The 20776-nt window shown below is 32.5% G+C and overlaps 1 long non-coding RNA gene across 2 annotated transcripts; it reads right to left on the bottom strand.

The window, feature by feature from the left end:
• Window positions 1-770: 770 nt before the first annotated feature.
• On the bottom strand, window positions 771-14932 carry LOC107949202 (uncharacterized). Of its 2 annotated transcripts, XR_005914431.1 has the most exons (6): window positions 13953-14732; window positions 13537-13655; window positions 13125-13165; window positions 2205-2253; window positions 1116-1250; window positions 771-1048 (listed from the first exon to the last, which is right to left on the bottom strand). It is a non-coding gene; the product is annotated as an uncharacterized lncRNA (long non-coding RNA). The 2 variants fall into 2 exon arrangements; XR_001697657.2 differs by lacking the exons at window positions 771-1048; window positions 1116-1250; window positions 2205-2253 and having other exon boundaries at window positions 12924-13165; window positions 13953-14932.
• Window positions 14933-20776: the final 5844 nt, after the last annotated feature.

Genomic DNA, 20776 nt, shown 5'->3' with positions numbered 1-20776 from the left:
ATCTAATTGACAACGTCGCTAACATTTGCGATGTTTTTAGAAATAAACGCCGCTAAAAGTCATGATCTTTAGCGTTTAGCGGCGCTTTTCTCAAAAACGCCGCTATAGACCATGACCTTTAGCAGCACTTTTCCCACAAACGCCGCTATGGACCACGACCTTTAGCGGTCCACAAACGCCGCTATAGACCACAACCTTTAGCGGCGCTTTTCCCACAAACGCTGCTCTAAAACACGACCTTTAGCGGCACTTTTACCACAAACGTAGCTATAGACTACGACCTTTAGTGACGCTTTTCCCACAAACACCGTGAAAAATCATGACCTTCAGCGACGCTTTTATCACAAACGCCGCTAAAGAACAAACCTTTAGCTTAGCGACGCTTCTCACAAAAACACCGCTAAAAACATAACCTTTAAAAAAATTATTTTAATCAAATAATATTTATTTTTATGATAAATATTATATTATGTTTTATTTTTTAAATTTGAACTTTAAATATACTTTTTAAGGATAAATAAAAAAAATATTATTTAAATTAAATTTTCTATGAAAATTTTAAATTTAAAACTAAATATAAAAATTAATGAATTTAGTTTTAGAATTTAAAATAATAAATAAATAACACAATTAAAATCCAAAAGTTAGAACTCAAGTTGTCGTAAATATTAAAGTAAAAATAAAAATTTAGAATCAAACCTAAAATAAATAATACATATGAAAAATAGACTGACTAATTGAACCTGCCTATGACTATACACATTGCAAGGTAATAAAAAATACAATGCATTAAATTGTTGAACCTACCCAGGTACTATCTGACAGCAGAATAACACATTAAATTGTTGGATTAAACAATTACATACTAATGTAGACCAAAATATTTTCCTTTTCCTTCTACCCTTAAATCTAAAGATAGCAAAAACTAGGGACCTAACACTAGCAAGTTCAAATATATCGCTAAAAGAAACACAGCTTTAGCTCCATCCAAATGTACTTTCAATTCTCATTTCAAATTCTGCTTCAATATATTGGATGAATTTCCCCACTACATGATGTTAGGTGATCAAACAGAGTACTTTAAAACTGCAAAAGTAAGAAGCAAGCATCCTCACTTGATAATCTGAAGGGTTGTCTTCCTCACCTCTTTGTCCTCTAAAAGGAAGCAACTTAGCTTTAGGTTTCTCTAAAGAGAAAACAACAGGAATTCCACCCTCAATCCCATGATCTTTCCTTAAACGGTGTCTCACCTAGAAGCAAAAATTTGACAAAGAGTAAAGTGAATGATAGCAGGAAATAAACCCCTAAACAATGTCTTCTTAATGCAATAGATAAATAAGAGTAAAATTGGATATCCAAAATAACAAATACAAGCATAAGTTATTAAAGTTTTTCCAAACCAAATAAAATCTAATTGGACAAGGCCCCAAAGTAAACATCAATCATAAGATCAGCAGCCACCAGAAAACTGCAGTAGCAAGTGTAGATTCAAAAGCCACAGACGCAAAGAGCCCCCATTTTAGAATGATTGACAACTCCAAAACAACTTCACCGTATTCAGAATCAATAATATAAAATGCCAGAAGCTCAAATCACAATAAATAAAAAAATAAAAAAACATAAATATTTCATAACCCAAAGCTACTGATACTAAAATAAAATACGTATCTAGAAGCAAAACCTAACCTTCATACATACTAAGTAGCAAAGCTGACCCTAATCTTCTATTACTGAATAAAGTAACCAAAGAATCTTAAACATCTTAAATATATATAAAAAGTACTGCCAAACCCCTAAAATATTGGAAAGAAGGCAAAAACTTTAGATAATTAAATTCCTTGAGCAATTTTTTTACACTCTACATAAAACACAATGCTGGTTTTCTTAGAAGTACAACTTGTAGCCAACAGAAAACACCAAAAATCTTTAACTTGGTGATACTGTCACAACAGAAATCGAGACTCAACACAGCCATATCATTTTATCCAAACTTAATCTCCTAACTTCTAACAAGTAATCTGCCAAACTCAATCTCCTATCTTCTCACAAGAAATCGACTAATCTCCCAAACTTTGCAGCCTAACACGAGTGTTAAAGAGAAAAAAAAGATTATGCATTGAAACTAGGAAGAGTTTTCTTTTGCATCCATATATATCTACAACAGTAGTAAAGATAGAGGATTTTTCTTTGTGCTAAAAAATCACCTTGAAAGCCTGCATGTCAGAGAGTAGTCGAGAGCACCCAGCGCCAACACTGCCCACAATAGACAAGGCAATGAGTAAAAAATAACTAGAATAATGTAACTATACAGAGTATTATGGTAACAGACAAAAGACTTCGTAGATTCTGAATTATTTTCCTATGTTTCACTCAAATTCTTATGATACATGCAACAGAAAGATGGAAAAGATACTGCACGTTAAGTTCATTGTTTTAAAGCATACAGGAGAATCTTAATATATGATAAAATTTGTAACAACCCGGTTTTGACTCTAATCGGACATAGTGGTTTTGGGACCACAAGTCCGAGTCAAAAAAATATTTTAATATTATTTTGTGTGTTTATTTTGTGTGCATTTGATTGTGTGAAATTTTCGTGTTTTAATTTTGTCGTTTAAGTGTCCGATTTAATAAAAGGGCTTAATCGCGTAAAATGAAAATTTAAGGGTTAATTATAAAAGCACCTAATTGTTGTTGTCTTTATAACTTAGAGGTTTTATTATGCAAATAGTCCACTATGTAAGTTAGTGGGTGGCAAAGGACTAATGGAACCTTATTATATATGTCATATATATATATAAAGGTTAATATAGTAAATTAAAAATAAGGCTAATATATGCTTAATATAACAAATTAAAAGGGCCATGCATGTTCATCTTTTGGCCGAATATTGAAGAGAAAAAGAACCATTTGAAAGCTTTAAAGATTCGGCACTTTGAAGCTCAAATTGAGGTGTGGATTTTGTTTGGTTTTCAATAATTTTTACGTTTTTGAGATCGTTGCTTTGTATATTACCTAGCCCATGCTTTAATTTTTGGATTTGATGATGAATTTGAGATTTTCCATTGTTGATAATGTGAGGAATTTATTGTTTGATGATGAAAAATAAATTTTTGATGTTTGATTATCATGTTTAATTAAGTGATTTTTATAAAAATCCAAATTAGGGATTTAATTGTGGAATTTGAAAATTTAGGGGCTTAAATGTGAAATAAATGAAATATATGGGCTACTAGGGACCATTGGAAGATTCGGCTAAAGCATGATTTTGATGAATTTTGTGTATTTGGTGTATTTTTGTATTAGGACTAAATTGTAAAAAGTGCAAAATGTTAGGGGCAAAATAGTAATTTTTCCATTTATGTATTTTTGGACTTAATTGAATGTTTTGATGAATAAAAAGGTTAAATTTGATTATGTTTAGATCAAGAAACGAAGAAAACGAATTTGGATCGGGGAAAAACGAAAGTAATCGAATAGTCGATCGTGTCTGCTGATATCTAAGGTAAGTCTATCAGCTATTTAATGTTATCAAATCAATATATATGTATGTATATCTATTATGTTTGTTGTTGAGCTATAATTAAAAGTAATTTAATTGAATAAATTCAAATTATAAATGGTATAAATATGTATATACAATGTTCGAATATATAGGTATATGCTTATATAAATATTTGAATTAAGTTAAAGTATGAATGGTATAAAGGTATATATATATATTCAAATAATTATATATGTATCTATATGTATATATACTTGAATTTGGTTGGTTGTATGAGAGTTATATATATATGTGCACATAAGTTTCGAACATATATATATGTAGGTAAAAACATTTGGGTTTGATTAAAGGTATGTATGTTGTAATTGTACAGATAAGTTCGAATAAGTAGGTATATGGGAGTTGGAACATCTATATATATATGAATAGGTCTTGATTATATTTTAAGGTATAAATGTTAAATACGTACTTGGGAGTTCGAATATATCTAAATGTATATTCGTGTACAGATTCTTGAATTGAATGTATGATTTGCAAACTCTTTTGTGATTGAATATGGACTACAATGAATGTGTGTTTGCTATTAATAAGTATTTGAGGAAATTATTATGTATATGGGAAAATTGAGATTTTCAGGCTTAGCGCTTAGCAGGCTTATTGCCGGTGAAACACTTCAGACTAAATGTCTAGCAGGCTTAATGCCGGTGAAATATTTCAGACTATATGTCTAGCAGGCTAAGTGCCGGTGTACTGAATCAGGCTTTAAGCCTAGCAGGCTAAATGCCGGTGAATCTGTTTTTAAGTATGTGATTAAGTGTACAATTATTTGATTTTGAATATATTTAATTGATAAGTATATTTATATATACATTCGGCTAAGTGCGTTTGATGATTATATATATATTCGGTTTATGCAATTGTAAAATATATATATATGCTTTGGGATTTTGCATTTGATAAATATATACTTATAAATATTTGGTACGCATACTTGATTAGTAACTACATATGCATTTGAGATATATATATCTTTGTTTATAAGTATTTGATGAAAATGAATGCATTCGTTCATATGTATTAGATTTGTATTGGTTTAAAGTTTATCATGAGTATACATACACATTCGGTTATGATATGTGTATAATATATATATGATCGGTTGTATACATTCGGTTGTAATGTTGTTTGGTATAAATATATATTCAATTGATCGCATTCGACAGGTATACATATCTGAATATAAATAAAATGGTCTGAGTACAATAATGTATAAAAATTAGTTATTCGTGTTAATTGAAATCTCAGTGAAATAGATTAAAAGGTTATATTATATATATATTTATATACATTTAGTTATGCTGTAAACTTACTAAGCTATAAAAGCTTACTTTGTTTGTTTTCGTCCATTTGATTTTATAGATTTTGGAGACGCGTTACGAGCTCGGGGATCATCAGCATAGTCCATCACACTATCGACTTCTTTTGGTATTTTGTTAAATATTTGAACTTAATCTTATGGCATGTATAGGTTTGAGTACGATGTTAATTACATTTTTATTGTAAATTATAATAGCTATGCGAAAGTAATTAAATTTTCATGTTGTGATCAATTTGGTTTTAAAAATGGTTGTGTTTGTTCGGTAATGCCTCGTAACCCTAATTAAGCGACGGAGACGGGTTAGGGGTGTTACATTTTATTGGTATCAGAGCTACGGTTTAGTCGATTCTTGGACTAACGTAGCATGTATGAGTCTAGCTATACATGCCATATTTTTATATCGAGATAGTGTAATGACTGTTGATGTCTAAAAATGTGTTTTTGTATAGTAATGGATCCCGATCGAGCCGTAGCCGATGATGTTGAGAGTATAGCGCCTGCTCCCGCACAAGGGACAAAGCCGGTAAATTCTCGACCGACCTCGAGTAACCAAGAGGGAGAGGCTAAACAAGCCTTCTACCAAATGATGAATGACCGGTTTACTCAATATGTCCGAACTAATCCGGTTGCACAACAACCTCCACCCCCGACTAATCCACCTTCGATTCCTGTTATACCCCAAGTAAGTGATCCGATGAGATTACTTAAGCCTCCGGTTGGCAAAATTTGAAAACACGGGGCCGAAGAGTTCAGAGCTACTGATGATGATGATGCTGAGCGAGCTGAATTCTGGCTTGATAATACTATTCGAGTGTTTGATGAGTTATCTTGCACCTCTGATGAGTGCTTGAAATGTGGCATATCTTTGCTACGGGACACTGCATATCACTGGTGGAATACACTAGTATCGGTGGTTCTGAAAGAGCGAGTGACTTGGGAATTCTTTCAGATTGAGTTCCGTAAGAAATACATCAGCCAGAGATTCATTGATCAGAAGCGTAAGGAATTTCTTGAATTGAAATAGGGTCGTATGACAGTGACAGAATATGAGCGGAAATTTGTGAGACTCAGTAAATATGCTCGAGAATGTATTTCGACTGAAGCTATCATGTGTAAAAGATTTGAAGATGGGCTGAATGAAGATATTAAACTGTTAGTTGGTATACTTGAGATAAAAGAGTTTGTAGTACTTGTTGAACGAGCTTGTAAAGCTGAGGAGCTCGGGAAAGAGAAGAGGAAAGCTGACTATGAAGCTCAAGATTCTCGTAAAAGATCATTCAGTAAATCATTTCAGTCGACCTCAAGGAAATCCAGAGAGGATCATAGCCGATCTAAAGCTACTGCAGGGTTTCCTAAGTATGATCGAGATCGACCCCCTGTGAGTTCACGAGCTACTTCAGTTGCTAGCGTTGGTAGTGTTCGACAAAATAGATCAGAGTGCAAGCATTGTGGGAAATGGCATCCTGGAGATTGCAGATTACATGATCGGTCTTGCTTTAAGTGCGGTTCAAAGGATCATTTCATTCGAGAGTGTCTGATGGTAGCTGAGCAAAACACCGTGCAGAATACCAGACCGAGTAATGTGCCAGTACGAGGTAGACCGCTGAGGCATTTGAGTAATGTAAGTGGCAGTCAGAGAGGAACAAAGGACACGGCAGTTCGATCTGAGGCTCGTGCACCTGCCAGAGCATATGCCATCCATGCTCGGGAGGAGGCTTCTTCTCCAGATGTTATTACTGGTACTTTCACTCTTTATGATACTAACATTATTGCATTGATTAATCCTGGTTCGACTCATTCTTATCTGTGTGAGACTTTAGTATTCAGTAAGACTTTGCCTGTTGAGTCTACTGAGTTTGTAATTAAAGTATCGAACCCCCTGGGCCGGTGTGTTTTGGTTGACAAAGTGTGCAAGAATTATCCGTTGATGATTCGAGATTTATGTTTTCTGGCTGATTTGATGTTGTTACCATTCGACGAGTTTGATATAATTCTGGGTATGGATTGGTTAACTCTGCATGATGCTATAGTAAACTGCAAATGGAAAACTATTGATCTACGGTGTCAAAATAATGAGATTATTCGGATTGAATCTAATGATCTGAATGGTTTACCAGCAATAATATCCTCGATGTTGGCTCAGAAGTATGTAAGAAAAGGTTGTGAAGCTTACCTTGCATTTGTTCTTGATAGTAAAGTGACCGAAAAGAAGATTGAATCTGTGCCAGTAGTGTGTGAGTATTCAGACGTGTTTCCCGAAGAATTACCGGGTTTGCCACCTATTCGAGAGGTAGAGTTTGGTATTGAGTTAGTACCAAGGACGACTCCAATCTCGATAGCTCCGTACTGTATGGCACCTACCGAATTAAAAGAATTGAAAGTACAGTTGCAAGAGTTGACTGATAAAGGTTTTGCACGACCGAGTTTCTCTCCTTGGGGTGCACCAGTTCTATTTGTGAGAAAGAAAGACGGAACGACGAGAATGTGCATTGATTACCGACAACTCAATAAGGTGACTATAAAGAATAAGTATCCGTTACCACGGATTGATGATTTGTTCGATCAGTTGAAAGGGACTACTGTGTTTTCGAAGATAGATCTGAGATTAGGCTACTATCAGTTGCGAGTTAAAGACTCTAATGTGCCAAAGACTGCTTTCCGAACGAGGTACGGACATTATGAGTTTCTTGTTATGCCTTTCGGACTTACTAATGCACCTACTATTTTCATGGATTTGATGAATCGAATCTTTAGGAAGTATCTGGATCGGTTTGTGGTAGTATTTATTGATGACATTTTGATCTACTCTCGTGACAAAAATGAGCATGCCGAACATCTGAGATTTGTGTTACAAACTTTGCGAGATAAGCAGTTGTATGCAAAGTTTAGTAAATGTGAGTTTTGGTTACGTGAAGTCAGTTTTCTGGGCCATGTTGTATCAGCATCGGGTATTCGGGTTGATCCGAGTAAAATTTCAGCTATACTTGATTGGAAACCTCCGAGGAATATTTCGAAAGTTCGAAGCTTTCTGGGGCTTGCTGGCTATTATAGACGTTTTGTGAAAGGGTTCTCTATGATTGCGACCCCGATGACAAAGCTACTACAAAAAGACGTTAAGTTTGAGTGGTCAGAAAAGTGTCAGAAAAGCTTTGATTAGTTGAAAGTTCTTTTGACCGAAGCTCCAGTCCTAGTTCAACCCGAATCGGGTAAAGAGTTTGTTATCTATAGTGATGCATCTTTAAATGGTTTGGGCTGTGTTTTGATGCAGGAAGGTAAAGTTGTAACCTATGCCTCGAGACAGTTAAAACCGCATGAAAAAAACTATCCGACGCATGATCTGGAATTGGCCGCTATTGTATTTGCGTTAAAAATATGGCGTCACTATCTGTTTGGCGAAAGATGTCATGTTTATTCCGATCACAAAAGCCTGAAATATTTGATGACTTAGAAAGATCTGAATTTGAGACAGCGTCGATGGTTAGAATTGCTGAAAGATTACGAGCTTGTGATTGACTATCATCCAGGAAAGGCTAATGTTGTTGCTGATGCCCTAAGTCGAAAATCACTGTTTGCTTTGAGTGCAATGAACACACATATGGTTATGACTGATGATGGTGCGATAGTAGCTGAGTTGAAAGCAAAACTGTTATTTGTTCAACAGATTTGTGAAGCCCAGAAGGTCGATAATGATTTACTTGCAAAACGAGCTTAGTGTGACTTAAATGTTGATTCAGAATTTCTAGTTGATGCTGAGGATTGTTTGAGATTCAGAAATCGATTACGTGTTCCGAGAAATTCAAAGTTAATACAGATGATTTTGAATGAAGCTCATAATAGCCGATTTTCTGTTCATCCGGGAAGTACAAAAATGTATAACGATCTGAAACAGCACTATTGGTGGCATGGTATGAAACGAGACATTTCTGACTTTGTTTCAAAATGTTTAATTTGTCAGCAAGTTAAAGCCGAGCATCAGGTACCATCTGGGTTGCTTCAGCCGATCATGATACCTGAATGAAAATGGGACAGAGTTACGATGGATTTTGTACCCGGTTTACCGTTAACACCCAGCAAGAAAGATGCAATTTGGGTTGTTGTTGATAGATTGACAAAATCGGCTCACTTTGTTCCGGTTCGTATTGATTATTCACTTGATAAACTTGCTGAATTGTACATTTCTCAGATTGTGAGATTGCACGGAGTGCCTATTTCTATTATTTCGGATAGAGACCCGAGATTTACATCGCAATTTTGGAAGAAATTACAAGATGCTTTAGGTACGAAACTACATTTTAGCACAGCTTTTCATCCGCAAACAGATGGTCAATCTGAGCGAATCATTCAGATACTTGAGGACATGTTGAGATGTTGCATTCTCGAGTTTGAAGGTACGTGGGAACGATATTTATCTTTGATTGAATTTGCTTATAATAACAGCTTTCAATCTAGTATCAAAATGGCACCTTATGAGGCTTTGTACGGTCGTAAATTTCGTACACCACTGTATTGGACTGAGCTCAGTGAAAATAAGATACACGGGGTTGATTTGATTAAAGAGACCGAACAAAAAGTGAGAATGATTCGGGACAGTCTGAAATCAGCATCGGATCGTCAAAAATCTTATGCGGATTTGAAAAGAAAGGATATAGAATTTCAGATCGGGGATAAAGTGTTTTTAAAAGTCTCACCGTGGAAGAAAGTACTCAGATTCGGTCGTAAAGGCAAATTGAGTCCGAGATTCATTGGACCGTATGAGATTACAGAGCGAGTTGGATCAGTTGCTTATAGATTGATGTTACCGCCTGAGTTAGAAAAGATTCATAACGTACTCCATGATTCGATGCTCCGTAGATACCGATCTGATCCTTCACATGTGATTACTCCGACGGAGATTGAAATTAACTCTGATATGACATATGAGGAAGAACCGATTTGCATTCTGGCTCGTGAGATCAAAGAATTACGAAATAAGAAAATTCTGTTAGTTAAAGTATTGTGGCATAAACATGGGGTTGAAGAAGCAACTTGGGAGTCAAAAGATACAATGAAAGAGCGTTATCCAAACCTATTCACCGGTAAGATTTTCGGGGACGAAAATCCCTAAGGGGGGGAGAGTTGTAAGAACCCGGTTTTGACTCTAATCAGACATAGTGGTTTCGGGACCACAAGTCCGAGTCAAAAAAATATTTTAATATTATTTTGTGTTTTTATTTTGTGTGCATTTGATTGTGTGAAATTTTCGTGTTTTAATTTCGTCGTTTAAGTGTCTGATTTAATAAAAGGGCTTAATCGCGTAAAATGAAAATTTAGGGGTTAATTATAAAAGCACCTAATTGTTGTTGTCTTTATAACTTAGAGGTTTTATTATGCAAATAGTCCACTATGTAAGTTAGTAGGTGGCAAAGGACTAATGCAACCTTATTATATATGTCATATATATATAAAGGTTAATATAGTAAATTAAAAATAAGGCTAATATATGCTTAATATAACAAATTAAAAGGGCCATGCATGTTCATCTTTTGGCCGAATATTGAAGAGAAAAAGAACCATTTGAAAGCTTTAAAGATTCGGCACTTTGAAGCTCAAATTGAGGTGTGGATTTTGTTTGGTTTTCAATAATTTTTACGTTTTTGATATCGTTGCTTTGTATATTACCTAGCCCATGCTTTAATTTTCGGATTTGATGATGAATTTGAGATTTTCCATTGTTGATAATGTGAGGAATTTATTGTTTGATGATGAAAAATAAATTTTTGATGTTTGATTATCATGTTTAATTAAGTGATTTTTATAAAAATCCAAATTAGGGATTTAATTGTGGAATTTGAAAATTTAGGGGCTTAAATGTGAAATAAATGAAATATATGGGCAACTAGGGACCATTGGAAGATTCGGCTAAAGCATGATTTTGATGAATTTTGTGTATTTGGTGTATTTTTGTATTAGGACTAAATTGTAAAAAGTGCAAAATGTTAGGGGCAAAATGGTAATTTTTCCATTTATGTATTTTTGGACTTAATTGAATGTTTTGATGAATAAAAAGGTTAAATTTGATTATGTTTAGATCAAGAAACGAAGAAAACGAATTTGGATCGGGGAAAAACGAAAGTAATCGAATAGTTGATCGTGTCTGCTGATATCCGAGGTAAGTCTATCAGCTATTTAATGTTATCAAATCAATATATATGTATGTATATCTATTATGTTTGTTGTTGAGCTATAATTAAAAGTAATTTAATTGAATAAATTCAAATTATAAATGGTATAAATATGTATATACAATGTTCGAATATATAGGTATATGCTTATATAAATATTTGAATTAAGTTAAAGTATGAATGGTATAAAGGTATGTATGTATATATTCAAATAATTATATATGTATCTATATGTATATATACTTGAATTTGGTTGATTGTATGAGAGTTATATATATATGTGCACATAAGTTTCGAACATATATATATGTAGGTAAAAACATTTGGGTTTGATTAAAGGTATGTATGTTGTAATTGTACAGATAAGTTCGAATAAGTAGGTATATGGGAGTTGGAACATCTATATATATATGAATAGGTCTTGATTATATTTTAAGGTATAAATGTTAAATACGTACTTGGGAGTTCGAATATATCTAAATGTATATTCGTGTACAGATTCTTGAATTGAATTGAATGTATGATTTGCAAACTCTTTTGTGATTGAATAAGGACTACAATGAATGTGTGTTTGCTATTAATAAGTATTTGAGGAAATTATTATGTATATGGGAAAATTGAGATTTTCAGGCTTAGCGCTTAGCAGGCTTATTGCCGGTGAAACACTTCAGACTAAATGTCTAGCAGGCTTAATGCTGGTGAAATATTTCAGACTATATGTCTAGCAGGCTAAGTGCCGGTGTACTGAATCAGGCTTTAAGCCTAGCAGGCTAAATGCCGGTGAATCTGTTTTTAAGTATGTGATTAAGTGTACAATTATATGATTTTGGATATATTTAATTGATAAGTATATTTATATATACATTCGGCTAAGTGCGTTTGATGATTATATATATTCGGTTTATGCAATTGTAAAATATATATATGCTTTGGGATTTTGCATTTGATAAATATATACTTATAAATATTTGGTACGCATACTTGATTAGTAACTACATATGCATTCGAGATATATATATCTTTGTTTATAAGTATTTGATGAAAATGAATGCATTCGTTCATATGTATTAGATTTGTATTGGTTTAAAGTTTATCATGAGTATACATACACATTCGGTTATGATATGTGTATAATATATATATGATCGGTTGTATACATTCGGTTGTAATGTTGTTTGGTATAAATATATATTCAATTGATCGCATTCGACAGGTATACATATCTGAATATAAATAAAATGGTCTGAGTACAATAATGTATAAAAATTAGTTATTCGTGTTAATTGAAATCTCAGTGAAATAGATTAAAAGGTTATATTATATATATATTTATATACATTTAGTTATGCTGTAAACTTACTAAGCTATAAAAGCTTACTTTGTTTGTTTTCGTCCATTTGATTTTATAGATTTTGGAGTCGCGTTACGAGCTCGGGGATCATCAGCATAGTCCATCACACTATCGACTTCTTTTGGTATTTTGTTAAATATTTGAACTTAATCTTATGGCATGTATAGGTTTGAGTACGATGTTAATTACATTTTTATTGTAAATTATAATAGCTATGCGAAAGTAATTAAATTTTCATGTTGAGATCAATTTGGTTTTAAAAATGATTGTGTTTGTTCGGTAATGCCTCGTAACCCTAATTCGGCGACGGAGACGGGTTAAGAATGTTACAAAATTTATGAACAAATTTTATGCAGTAAAAAAATTAAGACGATGATCATCAAAAGAAAATCATATGCTAGAGCTTTGTAAAATGTAAATGTAAAATGTAAAAATTTTATAAACAAAATTAAAAATCTAAATGTAACCTTTGTAAAATGTAAAATCTTTTTATCTATGAACCAATTAAAAATGTAACAAAAAAAATACTTTATCGAAATAAGTAAATTTTGATTAACCTCACGGGGTCGTATGTAGTCGATGAGAATAAACATGAGAAAATTGTAATAAATTATTAATTTAAAATAATGTGTATGCAACACAAGGCCAGAAAGAGACGAGATATCTGTAATATATACTTTATATACACATAAATTATAGATGTATACAAAATGTTATGCACAAATATACCATTTCTTTTTTGTTCTTGAGATCACCAAAAAGGACACCACCTGCAGCAAATGAGCATGGAAATGTCAAGATTAGTTAGTGAGTGAGTGAGTTCATTAACTTTATCAATGGGCACTACCCATCCACAGCAAGCATAAAATTTATATATCATATGTGAATAAGTCTAATGGCCACCAACTGGACTTGTCCGATACTTGACAAAGATTGAACAAAATATCAAACCTAAAAAAAAAAGAGAAGAATAGGAACACACTCAAAATATGTTGAGGTGCCTTCCTGTTTGTCATTTTAATCCTACTATGTAAATAAAAATCCAATATATACCCTTCAACAAAAATCTAGAACACATATATAGACAGACATGCACCACAAATATAAACAAGGAAAGCAGCGAAATAGCAGAGCATCATACCCAACATAGTTCTGGCACAAATCTTCATGTGATGTAGCTTGGAGAATTAACTTTTGAACTTGCAATTTTACAGACAAACCATGTTCCACTTCTCGGTTATCTCCAGAAGTTTCCAAACTCTACTTGCCACGATAAAAAAAAAAGGATAAATTAAGCTTTAAAAAGGTGAAAATCACCTGTATCTGGTTCAAAAATCTTACATATTGAAACCCTATTTTTTAAAAAAAATCTTATTCCCTAAAATATTATATATTTAACACTTACAAAACTACAACCTTTACCAAACCTATCACGACCTATTTAATACATGTTAAATCCTCAGCTTTCCTTCAAAACCCACAAAATATTTTCTTATAACAATCCCCAACGAAACATAAAGAAATTTTTTTTTTTTAAAAAAAGCCCAAAAACTTTACCACAGATTTTGATGGGTGCTTCAAGTTCAAGCAAATTAGGTTGTTGAACGAAGATATCTTTCGAAGCAACACAAAGCTGTTTGATCTCAGATTCAGATAATTGCACTTGTTTCCCTGGCCTGGCTGACCGGACTTCCGTCGGCCGTCTGATTATATCGTCTAGTACCGTTGGGTCCATCCCTTGTGCCGTCGCCGCCGCCATTAAATCGTCCTCCTTCAACGGCCTTTGATTAAATGAAACCCTAAAAAACTAAAACGGAACAAGATAAATGACCTCTTTTTGTTAGGGAGAGAAAGAACTTGGGGAAATGGTAATAATCTTTTTTTAGAGAAATTAAATATAAATTTATTTAACTTGTATAGAGAGAAGATACAGAACTCGTTCCCCCACCCCTCAACCCAAAATAATGACAAAATTAACTTGGTAATCGTTTCACTGGACATGCAGTTTCTAATCGATTCAGCGAATTAAGTCAATAATTGCAGTTTCCAACACTAAACTTCGACTGAACCTTGCAATATCCAACTTGAGCTAATTTTAAATCTATTCTCGAAACCCAGAAATAATCAGCAATTAAAGGAAGAAAAACAAAAATAAAATCCTCCTTTCCACAAAGTTGCTAATCGTATGCAGCTAACTTTGGAGAACTTTGGAGACGGAAAGGAGACCGAAAGGATCGAAGAAATTTGGAGAGAGGGAGAAAGAAGATCCGAGAAAAAGAAAAAAGAGGAGAAAGAAATTGAGTTTGAAAAGGGTGAAGAAGCGAAATGCTCGTAAACCTTAAACCCTAACTCCACTCCGAATCTTTAAACCCTAAATCACTAACTCTTAACCTCTAACCCCTAACCCCTAAAGTTTATTTAATATATAATTAAAAAAATTAATTAATCTAAACCCTAAATCTTAACCTAAATCTCTAACCCTTAACCCCTAAACCTTATTTAATATAGATTAAAACACACTAATTAATTTAAACCCTAAGCCACACCGAATCCATAAACCCTAAATATATCTCTAACTCTTAATCTCTAACCCCTAACCCTTAAATCACAACTCTTAAACCAGAATTTGTAATCCATAATCCCTGATTCCATAATCTATAAATCTTAAAATTGTAACTCCTAAACCGACCTTAAATCCTAAATTAACCATATACCCTAAACCATATACTATAAACCATATATATTAAACCCTAAACTATAATAATAATTAATTAAATATTTTAAAATTAATACTATCGTATCTTTTGCAATTATATATGAAATTATTTAATATATAAATTAAAAATCAATCAGTCATGTACCCAAAAAATTTTAAAATTATTTTAAATAATGGTATTTTAATTTTTCTATTTTTAACAAATATTTTTTTATGTTTTTTATTTCAAATTATTTCTACGTGTCATTATTTCAAATTTATCCATTTTTAACAAATATTCAATTAAAATAAATTGAATTTTAATTAAAATAAATAAACAAATTAAATAGTAAATAGACAGATAAAATATTTTTGCGGCGCTTTTTTAAAAATGCCGCTAAATCTCTGAGCATTAGCAGCGCTTTTCTAAAAACGCCGCTAAAAGCTTGAGCATTAGCGGCTCTTTTTTAAAATCGCCGCTAAAGCTCTGAGCATTAGCGACATTTTTTTTAAAACGCCAATAAAAGCTTGAGCATTAGCGGCGCTTTTTTAAAAACGCTGCTAAAGCTCTGAGCATTAGTGGCGCTTTTTCAAAAACGCCGCTAATGTCCCAAAAGGTGGGCTTATATTTTTGCGGCGTTTCAAATGCTGATTTTTAGTGTCGCTTTCTTGAAAGCGACGCTAATGCTCGATCTTTAGCGGCGTTTTATGTAAATTGCCGCTAATACTCGATTTTTAGCGGCGTTTTTTTTTCAAACGCCACTAAAAATGCCGCTAAAAGTCTGTTTTGGTGTAGTGGAGTCACCAAAAATTACTAAGGGGCAAAATTGAAAATGAGTATAAATACACATTTCTTAAGGAAAATAATGATCCTTTATTGGTGAACTTAATGGGGGTGTTTAAAGTGATATAAATATTGAGGAGTAACTAAAAATATGAACTAGTAGCTGAGGTAAGAGTGATAAGATAAATTTAATATTAATTATAATTAATGACACATTAAATAAATGGATAATTGATAGTGTAACTTAGGGAAAATATCTTTTATTAATTCCATGGTTAAAGTTTTAACTATAGTGAATGCAAGCCCATAGTTATAAATCCAATTGTAATTGTGAATGATTATAAATTTGGCTTAACAATAAGGTAAGGAAGACAATTTCGTTGAGTATTTACTAAGCTTTGTATATGTTTAGCACTTGTTTTTTTTACTCGTAGGTTGGAGGCTATAAACCCTTAAGGATAATTTTTGTTTTGGTTTCAACCTCATATCGCATCACTTGAAAAGAAACATGTATTTGCATTATTTTTTATTTTGTATTTTGAATTATGGACTTAGCATAGTACGCACATAAATCATTTTAGGAGAAAGGCAATACAACCTATGTTAGAAAATTTACTTGCTCTACTTTGAGAATAAATGCCTTTTTGTTATAATTTTGAGTATATATGTTGTTAATCAAGTGAATGGTGGTTGATTCAATATGTTTGAATGATACTTTTAGATACTTTAGTGTTAAAAAATGATTGGAATTGATTTGAGCATACTTTGGAAATAAGTTTTAAATGTTTAAATTAGATGTTCTAAAGATGAAATTAAGTGAATAATAGATGAAAGATGTCTCTGGACATCTGTTAAGTATGACTTCTATTTCAGTCAAATTTGAGAAATAATCTTCTAGTTAAATTATGTTTATTTGTTTCAATCAAACACTGATTAGTTTAAATTATTTTTATTATTATTTGACCTGGGCCCGGGCCTAGGACCTGGGCCAAATTTTTTTCCGGGCCCGGCCTGGCCCGGCCCATGAGCACCTCTATATAACACACACTCGTGTACGAATAAACAATAAAGATTCGTTGCAAGGAAAAGAAAGGTTCAATACGCGCCAATTTACTGCGCGTGAGAACATGCTCCTCTTTTTTATGGACGAAGTAAGGTTGTTTTTTCTATTGCTAAAGAGTATTAAATTTGTTGGTTACGTTCTTGCTAGTGTGTTCAGAAGACAGTTTTTCATTCAATTGCTTGTAATATTTCACATTCCCCAAAATATCCTAAGTAACTTCGTTGTTTTTGTTTATACGAATAAATCTTAGCATTATTATTTTGGTAATTCCGGCCAATTGCCACTGGGTCCATGCATGCATGCATAGCAGATAACAGATAGCACATATCCTACCCATGCATATATACTGTTCCGAGAGACATACTTCCCGCCATATGCATTGTTCACTCATTGCTACCGTCAAAGATCATGTAATGACAAGACAATTATCATCTATCACCATCTTACGATATCACGTTGTTGCCTTCCTATGAGACAATAAGATAATCCATCTTCTAATAGAATGCTTCCGTGTGGCACCTGAGCCACTCGTATATTAAAACAAGCATGAAACATGTTTATAATGTTAATTGGGCTGGTATCTGTCGTGATGGGCTTGAGTGTATGAGCCCATGTAAATATTTGTAAGCCAAGAAAATGATAGTCAAGAGAACTTCATGAAACATACAAAACAAACAATTAACCTAATATATATGTAGCACACTTAACTTTATATCTCTATTAATTACATACCTCGTTACCTTTTCCAACTTACAAATAAGAGGAGAATGTGTTTCAACGCACTTAAACCTACGTCTTCAATTAACATTTTCCATTTTACATTTAAGCATGGCTTGATATTGTCCATCCAACCTATAACATAACAATAAACAACTTCTTTAAAATAAAATCTTAACTCAATCTTGAACACCTTTCATCTCTTAGATAATTACCCTCTGCCCCACAAATAGATGCCAAAAACCAAATAAATCTCTTAGTACAAAAATATATTGGATGCTGCAATCTTTTTTATAGATGCTAACTTATCCTTATAAAATACTAGTCACTACAAGCAAACATATATATGGTCATAATTTAACTTATCCTAATGTACAGTTAAATGTCGGTCATTAAAAATTACACAAAGAAAAATATTAATGGTAATTAAACTAAAAAAATAAGGGTAATCCTGAGGATTTTGATGGTCTCTAGATTTCAAACGTCAAACCCTGTTTAAAGCTAAATTCATGAATTCCCATTACGACTTTTAGTATACATATATTATATTCACTTATGAAGATATTTCTAATTTAATTTTAACCAATTTCTTCTTAATTAGAAGATAGTTTTGGGTAATGAAAACGATGTATTTGGAGTAGTTTCAGCATTATCCTAAATGCGGTACAACCATTTTAATCTCTTGATTATGACTCCAGACTGTTGCTCTCATTTATTAACTCTTTTCTTTATAATTAATAATTAAAATATATTCATATCAATACGCAAAGTAATATAAATTCATATAAATTTAGAGTTTACAACCATGATTTACGCAAACATGGTAACCCTAATCTTACAATTAAACCATGCCTTAAAATTGTGATTTAATTATTTGCTCTGACTAGAGTAGAGGGATTTTCTACTAGGATTGTCGTCCAGCATGCTTCATGAAGATTAAATTTCACCCGCTCGATTATATATGTTTAATGTACTTTTAACCTAACATTTTATAATTTAATTTAATTTAGTACTTATTTTTATTTTTTAAAATAATTATTATTTAATTAATTAATTTCTTAACCCAATTCTAATTCTATTAAAGTAATAACAACTTTATCGTTTATAAGAAAATATATTTAATTTACTTATTCAACAAATCTTATAATGGCTAATTAATTTAATTTCATCTTCGAACTTCAATTATTTAATTATAACTAATTAAATAATAATTTAAATAACTTTAAATTAATTCTTAAATCATTTTGTACTTAGCGAGGAAACGCATTCATTACAGAAAGTGATTCAGACGATCTATGTCTTCTACTTCATCAATTCTATTCATTTTCATTAATTGGTTCTACATGCAATTCATTTTTGGTTATTTCGAGCTAGCAAAGGGACTTGTTGGACATATATAATTAGAGCTCAAATAATTTATAATTAAGTTTTGGCTTTTCACTTATTAATTATAAACATATTTAGTTACAAAGTCATTCCACTAAAGTATCATGACTGAGCTCTCCCTTATTATAAATCATTACAAAAGCTACTTAATAAGTCCTCGTCCAATGGCCTTGTTATAATTGTGTTACCCTTATAGGACATCCATAATCTTTTAGAGATAAATCTGTTCTTCCAATATGATCCTATTTTATCTCATGTTAACCATTGTATCTTCTTTCATGAAAAGTCAATTACTATCAAATAGTAATCAAATCATTTATCACAAAGACAAATGACCCGTGACCATGTTTATTTTTTTATCTGTCATGTAGTGCCAATGAGAGGATATCATTTACCCTTTAGTTAGGCTATGAATTCTACTATTGTGGAATGATACTACATGCTTCAAAATTTATATACCTAATACACCAGCTTTCAGTTCCTTATCATTTTGAACTCAAATACCCATTCAAACATAATACTCGAAAGCCTAAACCCATTGTAGACTTTATTTACTAAAGCGTTAGCTCCCTATAACTCATCACTTTCCTAAAATTGTGGGCTTTTTCATACAGGGCAAATAATATTTATTGCGACTTGTTTATCAAGGCATATTTGATATGCAGATGATTGGTTCCTACTATAAATGCCTAGATTGCTCATTCATTAGTTATGCCCTTAGTTATCATAGTTCTCGCATTGAATCCGTGGGTAAACTATCTTAAGGGTTTGCAATTTGTTGCCTGAAATACATGAGACAAACTGGTGATTGTTGTAACATTTTATTAACCAAAAGCTTGCTCATAAACAAATTGGCTAACTTGCTAAATGTATGAATAAAACCTTTGGGAATGACAAGTACCAAGCCCTAACATTATCTCTTAGGATCTTTGGAAAGGCACGACATTTAACTACATCGAACAAACTTAAAATGTTTATATGGTTATTATATTATGTTAGATGGTCTTTTGGATCTCTTTAGCCATTGTACACACCCTTAGGCTACTAAAATGTTGGAGATATGTACTACACAACTACTTTTGGTGCTAAAGTGATCATTTGAATAATCATAAGGGAACTAAATGAGCTTTGCACTAAAAAAATCCTACATATCTTTCCTCAGTTCTTGCATCTTCAATTAAATTGTCTCATCTTTGCGGATCTTATTCCTACAATTGATATGGACGATTTATCGGATTCATTCCGGGTTACTAATTGTGTCGCCTATTAGGAGAAGACTGGGTTGTCTCTTCTTGTTAAACCTTAGGTAAAGGGTTTTGTTGTTAAAGGTTTCTTCCTACTCTTAACTCTTTTATGATTTTTCGTTTATTTGATTAGCTTCTTTTTGGCAATCTTATTGCTCACAATATAATAGTTGTTGTGTTGAGAGTTATTCCTCCAGCATTCTCATTCTTTTTTGCATCTTAGCGAACTGTTGTGAGCCATAATAAAGATTTTGAGAGGTTTGCTTGCCTTGAAGGGCACTTCTAACAGCTTGATTTTCAGTGGTGTCGAAAACAGTAGTTTGAGACAACCAAATTTGACAAGTAAGCTCGTAAATTTTATTATTTAGTATTTACGAGTTAAATGTGATTTTAGAAATATTTTTGAATTAGTAACTTGTGTTTTATAATGATTTATCAGGTTAAGTGGTTTAGAAAATGAGGTATCGAGACCTCGATTTTATAAATTGAGCC

The sequence above is a fragment of the Gossypium hirsutum genome, chromosome D06 (genome assembly GCF_007990345.1).
Source record: "Gossypium hirsutum isolate 1008001.06 chromosome D06, Gossypium_hirsutum_v2.1, whole genome shotgun sequence".
NCBI lineage: Eukaryota > Viridiplantae > Streptophyta > Magnoliopsida > Malvales > Malvaceae > Gossypium > Gossypium hirsutum.
The sequence above is the reverse complement of the archived record's forward strand: the minus strand, read 5'-3'. Positions and strand labels throughout refer to the sequence as shown.